Below are 15,476 nucleotides of genomic sequence, written 5' to 3' on the forward strand. Positions count from 1 at the left end.
CAATGAGCATTTCTTTTTAAAGAGCAGTGTTTTATCTTAATGATAGTATTATTTTGCCTGAGCCCTGACTGACTAGTGATTTTAGAATAACTTAAGGGAACAAAGATGAAGCCTACACACAGAGGCACCAAATACCGTATCAAAAGTTGTAGATGATCCCAGGTGGTCTGAAGATGTTGCTCCAAATGTTTGCAATCTTCCATGTGGCCAAACTCTTTAGCTGCCAGTCCTGTAGTTGGCTTTCTAACTTTGGCCAGGCTAAGTGTGATTGCCATGGGCTGTTAGTTCCCCAAAATCTAGCAGGTTGAAGTAATAGAGAGAAGATTCTCTTTAATCTCAATCATCCATTTTGGAAAAACTTAGTAGGAAAAGTTATCAGTTATGTGGTGACTGGAAAAATGGACAAGGTGTTGTGTGAGAGAACTTGGCAGTTAGTGTTTAAACAGTTTGCTAATAATAATATTCAGCTTTCTAATAATAAGCCGTAAAGGACCAATTAAAAGATAGTGGTAATGATGTCATCCAGCCATATGACTTCACATCAAATATGAACTTGCTGTTCCTCAGTTATGTGATCAGCTTGCTGAGTGAGGCCAAAGCCAAAGGTCGAAATGGATCAGACAGAATTGTGCTTGGTCACTTTGAATGGAAAGTCTTGATTCCTACATTGCAATAGGGTAGTGTATAGACAGAAGGGTGACAGTATTTTGGGCTCTACTAATAGATACTTAAATCTTGCTTCTTGCCTCCTACCTTGACATTGAGCTGGTTAGGAGACTACCTTTGTGTTTACAGGCTAAGACTTGGCAATTAACAGGATTTATCATTGTATTTTGCTGTGCTTAGATTCCTGATTGAAGAATAGCTATGGACAAAATGGCATCAACAGCATGTCCCACAGGAATGTTGATCAGAGAGGGCATAATAAGGACAGCCAGGGAAGAAATGACAATGTATTGTTGTGCATTAAGGATGTGTGTGTTAATTTTTTTGGTGATGGTAACAAGAGGATGTCTAGGGAGTGATAAGAGCAGTATTGTGATAGCCCCACCAAAAATGAATGTGGTACTGAAACTTATTTCTGTTTTAAAAAAAAATACTAAATAAAAAAATAATTGAGCATGAGATTTGGCCTAAGTGAAGGATTGTATCTTTTGAGAAAGCTACATAGGAAAGCTCTTGATAGTAAATATGGATGCTTGTTTTGATCCAGTGTTGACCAAGAGAGGAAGTAGCTTGGTTTTTTGTTTGTTTGGGTTGTTTTTTTGTTTGTTTGTTTTTTTACTACCACAGGCATAGTAGATACCAAGGAAGACGTGGGATTGCCATATAAAGATGTACAAATATCTTAATGACTGTAGTTAGTCACCAGAGTTTAAGCATCAGAGCCTATGCCTGAGTATTGCATACAATAAGTAAAGTAGAAACAAGAGCATTTTGAGAATGTTTTAATAACACACGTTTCTCTATTCCCTGTTAGAGCTTCCTGAGCCCATACAATAACTGCTTTTGGATCTTTGTTCTTCTCACTTCTACTCATTTTCCTGTAAATAAAGATGTTTTTAAGAAACCTTTAATGTCTTCAAAAGTGACTTTAGTGATACCATTTCCTTATGCCCTCTGATGGAACCACCATATGTATCCACATGTTCACTGCACGAGTAAAGAGGCGAGTGTGTAATGGCTGTAAATTAGTACAGAGGAGTTCAGCTTCCATTGTTCTAAGCTAATGTAAGATGTTAATCTGTTTTCAATAAGTAGGATGAGACTAAGTGTTGACTGGATCATTATTTCTGCAGATACTCAAAGTGGTCAGTCCTTTTTGTGACTGTACTGCAGCTTTGCTATGACTGTGGCAAACTAGTGAAATAGTCGAAACTAACTCACTTTGGAAAACCAGGCAGGATGAGGATTGATGTCTGGCTGATGAGGATATTGTTAACTGATAAAACTGACTTACAACCAACGAAGCAGAAGTGCATAGGGGAAATAGATCTTGGAACATTACAAATTTTAAATCAGTTCTACTGTTGCCTGCAGTTTGCCTAAATATAGTTGTTTCTGGTGGTTTTCTAAATACAGAAGACTTCAGGGTTGTCTCCAGTCCGTACTCAGACTTGTGGATAAGTTGGACTAGAGGTACAAAGTCTGGGAAGTCATTGTGTCAGTAGAGAACTCTTAAGTGTTCTTAAGCAGTGATACAGGGGCCTTTATCTTATTATGTCCACAAGCAAAGGAATGAAGTATCCATTACAGAAAAAAGGAGTCCTTCAGGTGTTGTTCTGTCTACCTTCATCCTCTCCTTTTTTTCCGTTAAACAGAGGACTAGATCAGAGTCTGGACTATAGACTAGAACACAACAGTTTGTGGCTGCTGCAAGGATTTCTTTTTTAAATTCATCCTTTGGTCTAGTTTTTTGTCTTTGTTTTGGTGTGTGTGTTTTTTTTTTCCTCCGTTTTTTCTAGACTTGCATTATGCTTTTTGTGTTCTGTATTACTGTACTGCAGTCCTTCCCTGAACCACATGGAGATACAATATTAGACAAGAACTACTGGAGCCGCTATAACATTATATTCCTTTCTGAATTGAGGAAATTTCTTTCATGGTGTGACCTTAGCTTACGGCAGTACCTCCAAGTGTTCTGATCTCTAGGGTCATCTTGCAAAACAGAAGATTAAACTTGCTCCATCATGATTTCCAGATGTCTAATGCTCTAGTAAAAGCTGAGCTTACCCTTGTGATTTGAAGTGCAGCAACTGCCTTAGGTGGAAGACCTAAGGCAGACCACAAAACCAGTATTGTTCTGGCTGTGGTTTTTTGATAAGGCTTGCAGGGTGTGCAGCCTGCCAGTTCATGGAGGATGAGGAGTGGTATTCAATATGTGGATAAAGATGAAGAAGTCCGTGTAAGTATAGTGCTGTCAAGTCTGACAGGAAAAGTCTAGTTGGTGGTGAGTGTTTAGCTGTCCTGGGGAACTTAAAAAGCTGTGCTACTGTCTTCTTTCTTAGTAAACTGATGGACACCAGTGGGTCCTCAAGATGGTTCCCAGAGATTACTTAGGTCATTTGGGCTTCTAAGCTATTTTTTTTAAATTTTAAATTTGTTCAGAATTTTCTCCCTGGCTGCTTTGTGCACTGTTAGGAGAGTTGTATTACACTGTCATGGGAACAGAATTGTATTTCTTATTACTAGAACAAATGTGGTTTCAAATTCCAACTTACGGAAAAGTGTGTAACTAAAAAATGGACTCAATCTCAAGTATCATTAAAATATTTTATTAGGAGCAACTGAAGTATAAGTTATAATCTGAACAATCTGTATTTGTAAATTAATTAGATTTTTAGCAGAATAAGGGGAGTCATATTTGAGCAGTGAAATGTTTTGAATTTACTCTAACTTTATTTTTGAGCTGCCTGTTTGTAAATACAATCTTTAAGCTGTTACCAGCCCTCTGAAAACGGAGGTGAAGTTCTTTCAGAGTGGTATCATAGTATCATTCTGGCTGGAAAAGACCTTCAAGATTGTCAAGTCCAACCACTACCCTAACTCTGCCATGACCACCACTAAACCCTGTCCCCTGGCTCCACATCTGTCTTTTTTAGATACCTCCAGGGATGATGGCTCAACCACATCCTTGGACAGCCTGGATCACCAAGTCCAACTCCTGCCCCAGAACAGGACAACCCCAAAGTTCACACCATGTCCCTGAGGGTGTTGTCCAAATGCTTCTTGAATACTGTCAGATTCAGTGCCATTACTGCTTCTCTGGGAATCCTATTCCAGTGCTTCACCACCCAGTGCTCTTGCATTCAAGCTACTTCACTCTGTTGGAGTAAACTGGATTTTATACTATAGTTGTATTGCAGAATATTTTCATTGACTAAAGAAGGAAGGAACACCTCTTAGTTTGTTACTGAATGTAAGGATTCTTGGCTCTCTTTATAGCTTTTATTATACAGTAAAGTGAAAATGGAAGAATAAAGATGGTATCATGCTTTCTTGTAAAACCATTCCAGCTCTTTCACTAGTGCTAATTTTTTACAAGATAAAGCTGGTAGCTTAGACTACTTCAGTTCTCAGTATCACAGTTCAGAAGTGGTGACGATGTGCTAGCCAATACCATTTGCTGATACTGTTAAAACTACCTGTGTTTTCAGCGTTCATGTTTCCTTCTTTTTGTATCAGAGTGTAAATCTTTCCTGTGCTGAATAGGTTGAAGTACAGTAGCTAGTAAAATTAGACCTGTGTTGTGAAATGGAGCATGCATCTCAGTTTCTTTTCTTGGTTTTGGTTTAGCTTAGCAGAGGTATCTTTACATCTGCAGTTTCTGGAAATTTAAGAACACTGTGAACCTCTGGCCAGTAAAAATTTTCCCATTATGTAAAACATTCTTGCAGATTAGCTTGACTTGCTAAGTGGTGGCAGTGACTTCCTCCATGAAGTAAGCGGACTTTTGCAATGAATTTTCTAGTGAACTAATAAATCTCAGCACAGCTTTTTGTTTGTATATATTTTGGTATGGTTTCATGCAGCCTTAACTTATTATTTCTTCTTTCTGCCTTCAGGCTCATGAGAATTGTTTCTGTATATTAATAGGAGATGCTTGAAACAGACTTTGTTTCCCAGCAGGAAAGTTTGAGTGCTTAGGCTTTAAGTGAATCAAGACCAGCTCTCAGCAGTGGGAGGCAATATATTAATCCATTGGAAGCACAGGCTGCAGTCTTCTGTGTCACTGTGATTTGTGTACAATTTTTTTTAAAATGTAAACAGGTAGGCAGCAGTAATTCTGCTCTGTATATATTTTTGTAATATGTACATTTAGAAACCTCATGATAGTTGTGTGAGTTGGGGTTTTTTGTTGGGTTTTTCTCTTTTTGGTAGAAGCAGTATTTGTATCATTGCATGAAACTGTAAAGTACCTTCTCCTTTGTGTTTTCACATCTTGTAAGTTGATGGTATTAATTTTATAAATAATCTTCAGTGCTTTGACTTCCTTTAGTTATGAATGAGGATGATACCTCAAAAGTCAAACAGGTCTCATTCTTATTTATGTAAGTAAACCCTCTTACAGACTTGGTCTTTCTTGTTTTGTGTCTTCCACACAATCAGAATGGATTATTTAGCAAGTTCTTCTGCACTTTCTGCCTGATGGAATTAAGTTGCCTGATAGTATATGAAGGCTTGTTTATTTAAACGTTTTATCAATCTGTTGTATTTGCAGGGAAGGTAAGCAAATTACTATCTCCATCTGAGGGAAAGATTTTTTTTATCTCAAATAGCTTAAAAATATGATTAGAACTCATAAGTCGTAGCCAGCTTCCTCAGTCAGCCACAGCTTAATTTGGGAAACTCTGTTACACCTTTTGTTGTAAGAGGAGAAAACATCCTCAGTCTTTTAGAACAGGACATTAAATGTGTTTGAGGTTGTGCCTTCCTTCCTTGTTCCACTCTGCTTTTTCTGGAGTTTGAAAGAAATTATGCTGTTACAAAAAAGGTTAGTTGCCCTCTTTGCCTTCAGTTTAAGCTGTAAATTAGGAATGATTAAAAAGTGAAACAGGCTCCTTTCAACTCCTTGACATGAATGTAGGAAATTCCTCAGTCCATCAGGTGAGCAGCAGGGGTTGTGTCTTTGGAGAGTAGGTGATGTTTTGGGACTACTTTGTGGCTTGTTCCTGAAAGCAAGGGCAGCTTTGTAAAGGTGGAAGGTAGAAACAGGCTTTTTCAAAATTCTGCGTGGAAAAGGAGTAAAAATAAGCTTTTTGCTACAATAACACTAGACAATATATTAAGCACTATAACTAAGAACTTCTTGTGAGTAATTATGTGAATTAATGCTGCTGTTTATACACAGAATTTTATGTTCTTGTCACAGTTCTTTTTGTATGTTCATGTGACAGTATAACAAGTCCTTCCTAAGTTGTGATCTAGATATAGCGCCTGAAGGGTGCAGGAGGAGGAAGTAGTCGTCTTGAATGATCAGATACTGCTTTGGCCTTTTCTCTTTCTGCCCTCTCACCAAGAATACATGGGGCCTTGCGCAACATGTGAAGCAGAAGTGCTATGTTTCTGCAAGATATTCTTCCTTGGCTCCATCTTGTAACTTAGTGCTAGGTGTTTTTTATTCCTGAGAGATGCTGCATGCATCCTTGTTAGTGTGTGAATCCCAGCTAGAGAGCAGCTAGGCTGCATGTGGCTGTCTTCAAGTGATTCTCTGTGTCCTGAAGCAAAACAGGTTAAAAAGTGTAATTAAAGTGCTAGTTTTAGACTAACTGTAGAAACTAAAAAATATGTAAAAATCTTATTTTACCATTTATGTTCTGTGTTTTAGGGGAAAGTGATATTTATGGTCTTCTTTTCCCCAACTTTACCAAGATATAATTAAGTTTTTGTGTTACTTGTTTCTGGTTGTAAGGTAAGATCAATTGAGATCAGAAAAATGTACAGAAGTGCTCTAAGTCATGCAGAAAGTCTCTGGTAGCTCTTCTGACTGTCTCTTTTAAAGCCCATTTTCAAATCCATTATCATATTTTTAAAATTGGTTTGTCGTGTTTGGTCTACAAACCAGAGAAGAGATTTGAAACTTAAGATGACCCTTTAGTGCTAAATAAAGTATTATTAGTAAAGACAAGCATAAAATGAGCTGAAAATTTGTTTGGGAGCCTAAACTGAGTATGTCTTGTGTGTTACAGAAATTTCAGTTTTAACTAAACCATGTTAGGGAAGAGAAAAAATTTGTAATGCTGCTGTTTTAGTGCATGGAAGCTCAGGAGCCCCTTTGAAAAGTAAGCAAAGGACTTGTGCAAAGCTGTTAGAAATTAATCTTTCTCCCATTTGTGAGTGGGGGACTGGGTAGGAGAAGTGTATCTGAGGGTCTGTACCTATGTTGCCTGTTATGTTTTCTTCAAAATACCAACATAAATCTTGTTGAAATGCACCACTAAAACCAACCAGCCTTTTCACTGCTGTGAGCCAAAGCCAAAAAGGATGCATCCTCCTCTAAACTCTTCCATTTTCTTTCTTCCCCATGGAACATGCTCTGAGTACTGGCTACTGCCACCCCTCCTGGGGGGCTTCGGCTGAAGAGATGCTACAGAGAGCCTGGAGCTTCCTATGTCATTGTCAGCACGCGTTCAGCCCTGTGAGGGGCTCCAGTGATGCCAAACCAGAGAAGACTGGACTGAGTCCTCCCCCAAGGAGGCCGTGGATCACAAGGAATAATAGGTTGCTGATGTTAGGCAGCTGGGCTGCTGTGGACTGAAAGATCTGGCCTTGAGCCTGGCTCTGCAGGATGCAGAGGGAAGAAGGGGTGGAAAGCAGTGATGAGCCTATTGTTGCAAATGAGCCAACAACTGACTGATTGACACTGAGCGCTCATTGTTGCTCCCTTTGCTCCTCTTTGCTCTTAAATGCAGCTGTGGAGAACGAACAAGGGAGGGCGGGAGGGGAGGAAAAAAGCAAAGCCAAGTATAAATTAGATTTCCAGCATCCAAAGAGGCAATGGGCATAAATTTAAAAACCCATACAATTCCATCTGAACTGAAGAACATTTTTTTGGAAGTGTTTGAGCACCGTTACAGGAAACAGGCTTCCCAGACAGGCTGTAGCATCGCTCTCTGTGGAGCTACTCAATAGGCCATGGGATGCCAGTCTGGGCAGCTGGCTCTAGCTGACCCTGCTTGAGCAGGGCGATTTGACTAAATGATCTCAAGATGTCTCTTCCAACCTTAAATGTTCCGTGAAAGTTTCTTTAATATTCAGGTGTATTCTTGAAGTGCTGTTGTGGAACACTTGGGAAATAATTACAAATGCCCCTGCTGGGCATTTGTCTCATAAATGCAGCTGCTGTGTAATCATGGCTGTTTTAATTGTATAGGGAAAGCTTCCAAGTGTTAAAATAGTTAATTGACTAAACTCCTTGATTTAAGCAGCAAAAGCAAAAAAAAATCCCAGCAGCAGCACCCACCCAAAAACTCCATAAAAACTGCAGACCACTCCAAACCTTAAGACTTTTTTTTGTTTGTTTTTTTAATCCCTTAAAATATTAGTGACTATGAAAATAAAAAGTAGCTTAAATACAACTTACAAACAGAGAAATCACTAAATAAAAGAAACAATTTAAAAATTAGAAAAATAAATTCCCCCAATTTCCTTTAGTTTTGCCACAAAGTAAAATAAAAAATTATCCTGTGAAAAATGAAGGCAAAGAAATGCGGGAACATGAGAAGAGGAACTGCAGAGAGAATCCTAGAGATCTCAACCAACAATGTAGCTTTTTCCTTTAAATTGACATCTGATAAGACATGAGATGATTTCAACAAACTTTACTGCAATTGTGTTTATTCTCCTGGCTCTTTCAGCCCTCCCCTGTCCATTTTGTCTAGCCCTCAGAAAGACTGCAGTGCAGGGAATTACTAGGAGAGAAAATCAGGCTATAGTGGCTTCTCTTGCTGCGTTGTCTGCATTTTGGAGCAGGAGGTGATGGACAGCTGCCTTCAGGTTCTGAAGTCATGGATCTGACTGCTTGCAAAACGAGGTCGTGGATAAGGTTTCATTAAGTGTCCCCAGAGTGTGCATGGCATTAAGTTCATTGATGCAATGGTTTGTCTTTTCTTTGATGTGAAATACTCACAGTTTCTGCTTAATACTTTGCTTTTAATCCTCTGTGCTCAGTGGAGAATAAGGTAAGGTACTTTTTGTTGCCTAACATAAAGGGTAATAGAAATAATTTCTGCATGTTGTAGCATGCAACAATAACTGCATCCTACTGAAAGTAAAAGTTTGATTACTTGTTTTATTACTTGTAACACATTGAAATTCATTGTAATAAATTCCCTGAATTGTCTAGTTTATTAAAGTTGGCAATCAGTTATTTGTACTTCATGTGTATTAAAATATCTTTTGAGTCAGTTTTCACTTAGATTATCCAATGTAATAAAGAATTATTTTCTAGAACAGTTTTCTGGGAATGTTCCTCTTTTGATGTTAATCTTATGAGTTAAAAACTCAATCCTTTCAATGTCTTATCCATGTCTTTGGATGTTCTTTTTAATGGCAGAATTTTAAGGGTATAGCACTGTCATAATGCTGCTTTTCAGCTGTGAACTGCACTCATTCCGATAGAATGAAACTTTGGAGGTGCCTGAATTCTTTGTGGATTGGAAGAGGTTGGTTGGTGTGTTGGGAGAGAAAGGAGAGGCTGGAAGCATGAAACTCCCTGCACTAAGTTAAGCTTTTTAGCAAAGAATATGGACAGTGACCGAGGCAATTGTAATTGGTGTCTGAACTCAGGATGGAGGCATAAAAAAGATTGAAAACTTAAATTTCTTGCTGAGTTACTATATAAGTGTTTAGTACAGAGACTTGTACTTTACTCATGACATTTGTAAGAATGATGGGCTAATTTGCAATTGATAACGCCGTTTTGGTGAGGAAAGTGTTGTACGGTTGCAGATCTCCTTTTTGTATGAGTAAGAGTTAATTCCTGTAGTTTTCTGTAAATCTCAGTGCTGGGCTATTTTTCCAGCTACTGTGTTTCTAGAATGAGCCAGATCTGTCTTTCTTGGCCAGTGTGTTTCTTTTGTCAGATTCTGTGACTTCTCGTTAGCTTGTTACTTAATATGATTTTGATCCAAAATAGCATGGCTGCTACTTTGTTAGTAGCAGTAGTCTTTCCACCTTCTCAGGACCAAGTTGCATTACAGAATATGACAAAGATCAAAACATCAGAAAGCCTAAAGAAAGGCTCATTTATAGCTGCGGAAGTTTGTGGCATTTCTCCTGACTGGGTTATGGTGGTTTCGTGTTACAGATTCACTTGCTTTATATATGATAACAGGAATGAGAGCCCAGCACTGTTAGTGGCAGGTATGCAGTTCTGTGAATGAACTTCCATAACTAGCTCTGGGTAACTGCTGAGGCGGATCCATCTTTGCAACATTCTGTTCAGGATCACAGCTGGGAACAGGCTACCAAGGTGGACCTTTGGGGCTGGTCTGCTTAGTGTCATCTGGGAATATCATGGCTTTGGCACTGTGGGATAGCTGCTCAGATTTGTTAGAGTTCACTGGCACTGTTGGACTCTGTGGTAGGTGGATGCAAATTTCATTGACAAGAGCTGAGAAACTGAAGTTCTTGCAAAAGTGTGGTTTGACTGTAATCAGCATTCAGGAATGATAGAGATTGGTGGACATTTGTATTAATTATGATTTCGGACTCTCTTCCTCTTTTTCTCTGTGCTTGTAAAAATTTCAGGATCAGACAGGCTTCCTGAAATTGGGTTGCTTTCTTCTGATGATCTTGTGTGAATACTGTCATAGGTTTTCATACATATCATATGGGTATGGTGTTTCCAAATGAAAATTAACAGACTGTTACCAAGAAAATGACACTGCTCTGAAGATTTTGTACAGTTTGTAATGGCACATGATGTGTCTGGATGGAGCAGTTTGTATGTGCATGAAGGCAGGAAAAATAAGCGGTGGTTTTTACTTTGTGCGTGTCCTTCTATTATCTTGTTTTGTTGAGAGTCCTTTGTAAACAGTAGTGGAGGAGAGGAAAACAAAGGGTAAGAATCATATATTGGTAAATTACCTATATTGTTCTTTGTTATATTAAAAATCTGATAAAAAATAATATTAGTTTAATACTTCCTCAGTTTCATTAAAGTAACTTTACAGATGCTGAGAAGCCCGTTTTTGAATGGAGGTAACATCAATTTGTTTAGGGTAAATAAGAAAGAAACAGAGGAGACTATAGCAAAGCTCCCCTTAGTGACAAGAATAAAGAGAACCCTAACAGAGCATTGAGGAAGCCCATTCTCCTTCCTCCTCAAATTGCTGATCAAATGAAATTCAAATAAAACAAAAGAAATGTAAGCAAGCAAAAAGTCTTCCAAATTTGGGGAAGGGGAAGGGTATTTGTCTGAAGACAAGAAGTATACAGATTGAATCAAGAAAACTCTTGCACAGACTCTGGAAATCAAGAGCTTTTTTAGACTAACAGTTCTGATGACTTCTGAAGCGGCTCTAACTCCTTCATATGCTGCAAGTATCTCCTTTTGCATCCCTACTGCAACAATGGTACTCAAATCAAGAGCTGGGACATTCGGCTTGAAAGAAAACAGAGAGGTAAAATTGAACCTGCTACTGCTGTTACCAACATGGACCGTTCTTTCACTTTAGGAGTTGTACTACTAGGATTTGTACTGTAACTGTACACATACAGTGCCCCCATAAAGAACAGTATCATAACCCCTAAGACCACTAGGCTGGTAATTATACGGTTGATTATGGGTACAGTTCTGTTGATAAACCATGAAACAATCACAAGAGCAGCTACAAAGAGCAGTATGCCCTTGGCTGTATACCACATGTACAGTTGCATGTTGGGCAAAAGGTCCAGTAGATTCATTGCAGAAAGTGTCTGTTCAGTTTTAAACCCATCATGAAATTCAGCAGAGCTGTTGCCCATTGCTATCTGAGGGATTCCTCCCATCAGAGATGGAATTTTGAACACTCCCAATTAATGAAAATGTATAATCTGGGCTTAAAATCGAACCCCACGTTGGGCGCAAATAAATTGTTGTCACGGTTTGAGTTGGGTTTGACAACAATGCTCTCGATCCCCTCCCACCCAGGTAGGGAAGGAGAGAGAGAAAAAGAGAGAGACTTGGCTGGATTTAAGACTAAACTACCCAGCTTTAGTTAAACACTAATGATACAAGAAAATATATACAATCGTATACAAATATGTTCAGATATGTGCAAAAGCCTCTTGCCTCGTCCCACCCCCAGCAACTCCCACAGCATCTGGGAACAGTCCTGAAAAATCCTGGACTGCTACTGAAGAAAGCAGAGAGTGATGAGGGTCAAAAGAGCTTGAGCCTGGGGGTCAGTGGTGATGGATGGACAGAGCCCTCCCCGGATGCCGGCCATAGATGGAAGAGAAGGGAGGAAGAAGAAGGAAGGAAGTTGTCTTCTGTGATCTCTGAGCTTACGTAGATATATGGAATAGAATATCTCTGGCCAATTTTGCTGTCTGTCTAATTCAGCCTCCTATGGAGGCATTATAGATCTCCCTGTAGTGTCTGAGCTGGCAGAGTAAAGATGTGACCTTGAAGACCCAGCAGTTAGAAAACATTCCTCTCTTATCAGCCTTAGTTAGAACACACTGTGACTAGTTAAAAGAAAGCTTGCTGAAGAAAAAAAAAAATCAGTAAAAGGAAAATTAGCTTCATCCTGGCTTAAACCAGGACAATATTACTGTTCTCTTCAGCTGTCTGTCAAGGAGAATTGTTATGTGAGGAGTATATAGTTTCCAGACGGATATGGAGTTTACCTGGTAGCAGATGGCAAGTAAAGAAGTTAGAAGTGAGTGAGTAATGCGGACAAGAACTATTAAGGATTTCCACCTTTGTGCTGTTCTGACAGCAGCTGTGGTACTGATGAGGTATTTAAATGGAAGAGGGTCTTGTAACCTGTTCTTAAGGTGAACCTGTTCTAAAGAGTAGATGCTAAGAAAATACATATATCTTATGGAATCGTGTTACTGTTAGTTTGGAGACTCACCTTTTATCTTCTGCCTGTAGCTCTACTTGCATGTTGCTTGAAACTGTATTCACATTTATGTCAAATTCTTCAGTTCCACTACCACTACTTTGTGTTGCTGTGATATGGTAAAATTCTTTCTTGATGCTTTTGTTTCGAATATAACTTTTTGGCTCTGGGAAAAATCTCAGTTTTGTCAAGCATGAAAATTCAAATAGTGTTGGATAAATTTTGAAGGAGAGAGATTTATTTGGAATTACAGATCAACGTAGTTTCTCTCATAGGTTTCTTCTGTCTTTTTTTTTTTTTCGTGTGTATGGCTGAACTGATCTGTACTCAGACTTCATGAACTTGCTAGTTAATGGTTAGGGGACAGATTGCTACTACACTTGTTAAGGAGTTTGTGATTTAATTCTTTTCTCCTTCTAAAACATGGATATTTGTGTAGAGGAGCGCATTTTTCCTGAGCAGTCTTCTTACTGCATTGAAATAGGGGGATAGCTCTTATCTGGAGTATTTTTCTACTTACCTGCCATATCGGACTTCAATGGAAATCTCCCTTTTGGCTTTGTTTTTCATTCAGCATCTAGTCATAGTATTTCCTCCTTACATTGAAAATGTAAGACAACTTTTTGTGAGTTTGAGCATTTATTTTGATTATTTTTGTCTGAATTTCCATGTTCAGTACTTTGTTTCCATTGCACTGCTGTTAGGATGGAAGATAGATGCCAGGAATACATATTGCAAAATCCTGTGTTACTGATTCTTATGCTGTGCTTCAAGTTAAAACTTGGATGTGGTAATGGAGGGCTTGGTTGAAAATACTGATCAAAACTCAGCAGATGAGGTAAAAGGGGGATACGTAAAGGGTAACATGAGTACGAAACATTTGTATTAATAGATAAGAGCTATTACTTGCATATTATATTCAACTTAGGCTACTTAAAAAAAAAAATCTGGAGATGATTTTAAAAAAAATTTGGTGATGACATATCATCCAAGATTTAAAATTTTCATGTGGGAAGAGAAAGAAAATTGTGATGGTCCTCATTCAGCTGAATTTAAGATGCTGTAGATTTGCCTTAATTACACCTGTTGTTGGTCCTCTGTCCTCTGTAAGAGCACTAATGAAATCCATTACTTCAGTGAGACACTGAAGCTGTTTGGATTAATAACAAAATATAACCTTGTTCCAAAATGGGATAACCTTCACTTATTTGCAGACTGCTATGCTGCTGATAATTGTGATTAGTGAATCTCTGGTGCAGTCAATACTCGGGAGAATAAATTACTAAAATTCATATAAAGAAAAAAATAAAGTGTGAGTTTACATATATCTAGTTTAATTATTTCCCCCTCCCCCCCCGAATAATTGTCTTGAAAAGTAGAAGATTAAAAAACCCAAAAAAACAAAGGAAAAAACCTTTTTTGACCCTGTGTGATTAACCTACAGGACTCACTGATCTGAGATAACACTAGGTATTTTCTGCTGTAGGCCTCAAAATAATTGCTTCTGGGGTCAGCAGAGGTATAGAGGAAACAGGAATCATGCTTAAAAAAAGGTAGCTCTCAAAGCATCTGGTTTCCCTCCCCACCCTTTTTTTTTTTTCTTCCAAGTTGCTAGAAAACTTTCAGCTATGTCTATTGAGAGCAAATATTCCTAGGCTGGAACAAATGGTGACAGAATGTCTGTGCTGTAGACTGAACCCATCACTAGTGTGTTCTAGAGGCTGGAAAAGAATCCCAGGACCTGGATTGTGCTTGACTTCACAGATGTATGTGACAGAATTTTTTATCTGTTTTGGGACTATGTTGTAGGAAGTGCATTTGTGTATGTTCTTAATTTGATTCAAATTGACACTTTTTTGGGATCTCCTAAAGACAGCAATACAAGAGCTTCCAGAACTATGTGGAAGTTAGAAGAAATGATTCTTCACAGCAGCACTTATGATGTGAAGGTGGTAGTTCTTCTTCATATATATAGAGAAGGGTACCTTGACCTCTCTAGCTGTTTTGTCTATAATACTATACCTAATGTTTTCAGATGCTGAAATTGCTTCACATAGATCATAAAACATTGGGCTGCAGCTTAGTTGAAAAGTATTATGAAAAAAAAAACAAACAACTCTTATGAGACTAAGAAGGGCAGGGGGGTCATTCTTTTCATCCAGACTTCTAGGAGGATTTAGACTAGAATAGTCTGAAAATAATAATTCCCCTTGAAGTAGAACACTTCAGGCCAGGGGTGCTATAAAAGTAAGCAATACTGTGGTTATTTTACAGTTTAGGGGAAAACAAAGCCGTAAAGTCTTAAAATCATGTAGCCATTCTGTGGGATTGTTGAAAAAAAATTCCAAGCTACTGCTGTAGTATTGGAAGCTTCATTGCCTAGATACGTTATTTGCAAGAAGTGGGGAATAAGCAGTGTCTGCCCTCTGAATAGTCATTAGTGGTGCAATATCCTTAAACTCTAATCTTAGGATCAGGCCCCTCGCTCTAACACTGAGTGTCCTATGCATACTTTTAAATCTGGCTCCAATTAGAAGTTATCCTTTGCATTCTGCATTTCTAGACTGCCTACATAGATCTTTATTATGCAAGCAAATAGTCTTTATCAGCATAAGTTCTCCAAGGAATTTCTATGTATTCTCATTTAGTTTCTAGCGCAACACCTGGAGGCTTTCAGGTTTGAACTTTCCAAAGTAAAAGTGCATGATTAAATGTTTGTTTGTCATTAATACATTAAACAAAATCTATCTATTCAGTATTTATTTGGTACAGGTGAACATGATTTCACTAATGTTAACTAGAGGAGCCCTCTGACTTTAACCATGCAAAAAGAGTTTTCAACTAAAACTGTCAACTTTATATTCCAAATCTGAAGACAGAAGTCTTTCCAAGGCCTTGTGGGAGGTATGGAAAGCACCAGTT

General features: G+C 38.4%; 1 protein-coding gene across 5 annotated transcripts in view; it reads left to right on the forward strand.

The window, feature by feature from the left end:
* TRAF3 (TNF receptor associated factor 3) overlaps positions 1 to 15,476 on the forward strand; it is a 67,239-nt gene that overhangs the window by 9,042 nt on the left and 42,721 nt on the right. Inside the window, exons 2-3 of one of the 5 annotated variants that reach the window (XM_051622422.1) lie at positions 4,627 to 4,770; positions 10,724 to 10,870. The exons of the other annotated variants lie outside the window; for them this stretch is intronic. The gene's annotated coding sequence lies outside the window, so the exon portion shown is untranslated. The remainder of the gene's footprint in view (positions 1 to 4,626; positions 4,771 to 10,723; positions 10,871 to 15,476) is intronic. 5 annotated transcript variants of the gene reach the window in all.

Source organism: Apus apus, chromosome 5 (genome assembly GCF_020740795.1).
Source record: "Apus apus isolate bApuApu2 chromosome 5, bApuApu2.pri.cur, whole genome shotgun sequence".
Lineage (NCBI taxonomy): Eukaryota > Metazoa > Chordata > Aves > Apodiformes > Apodidae > Apus > Apus apus.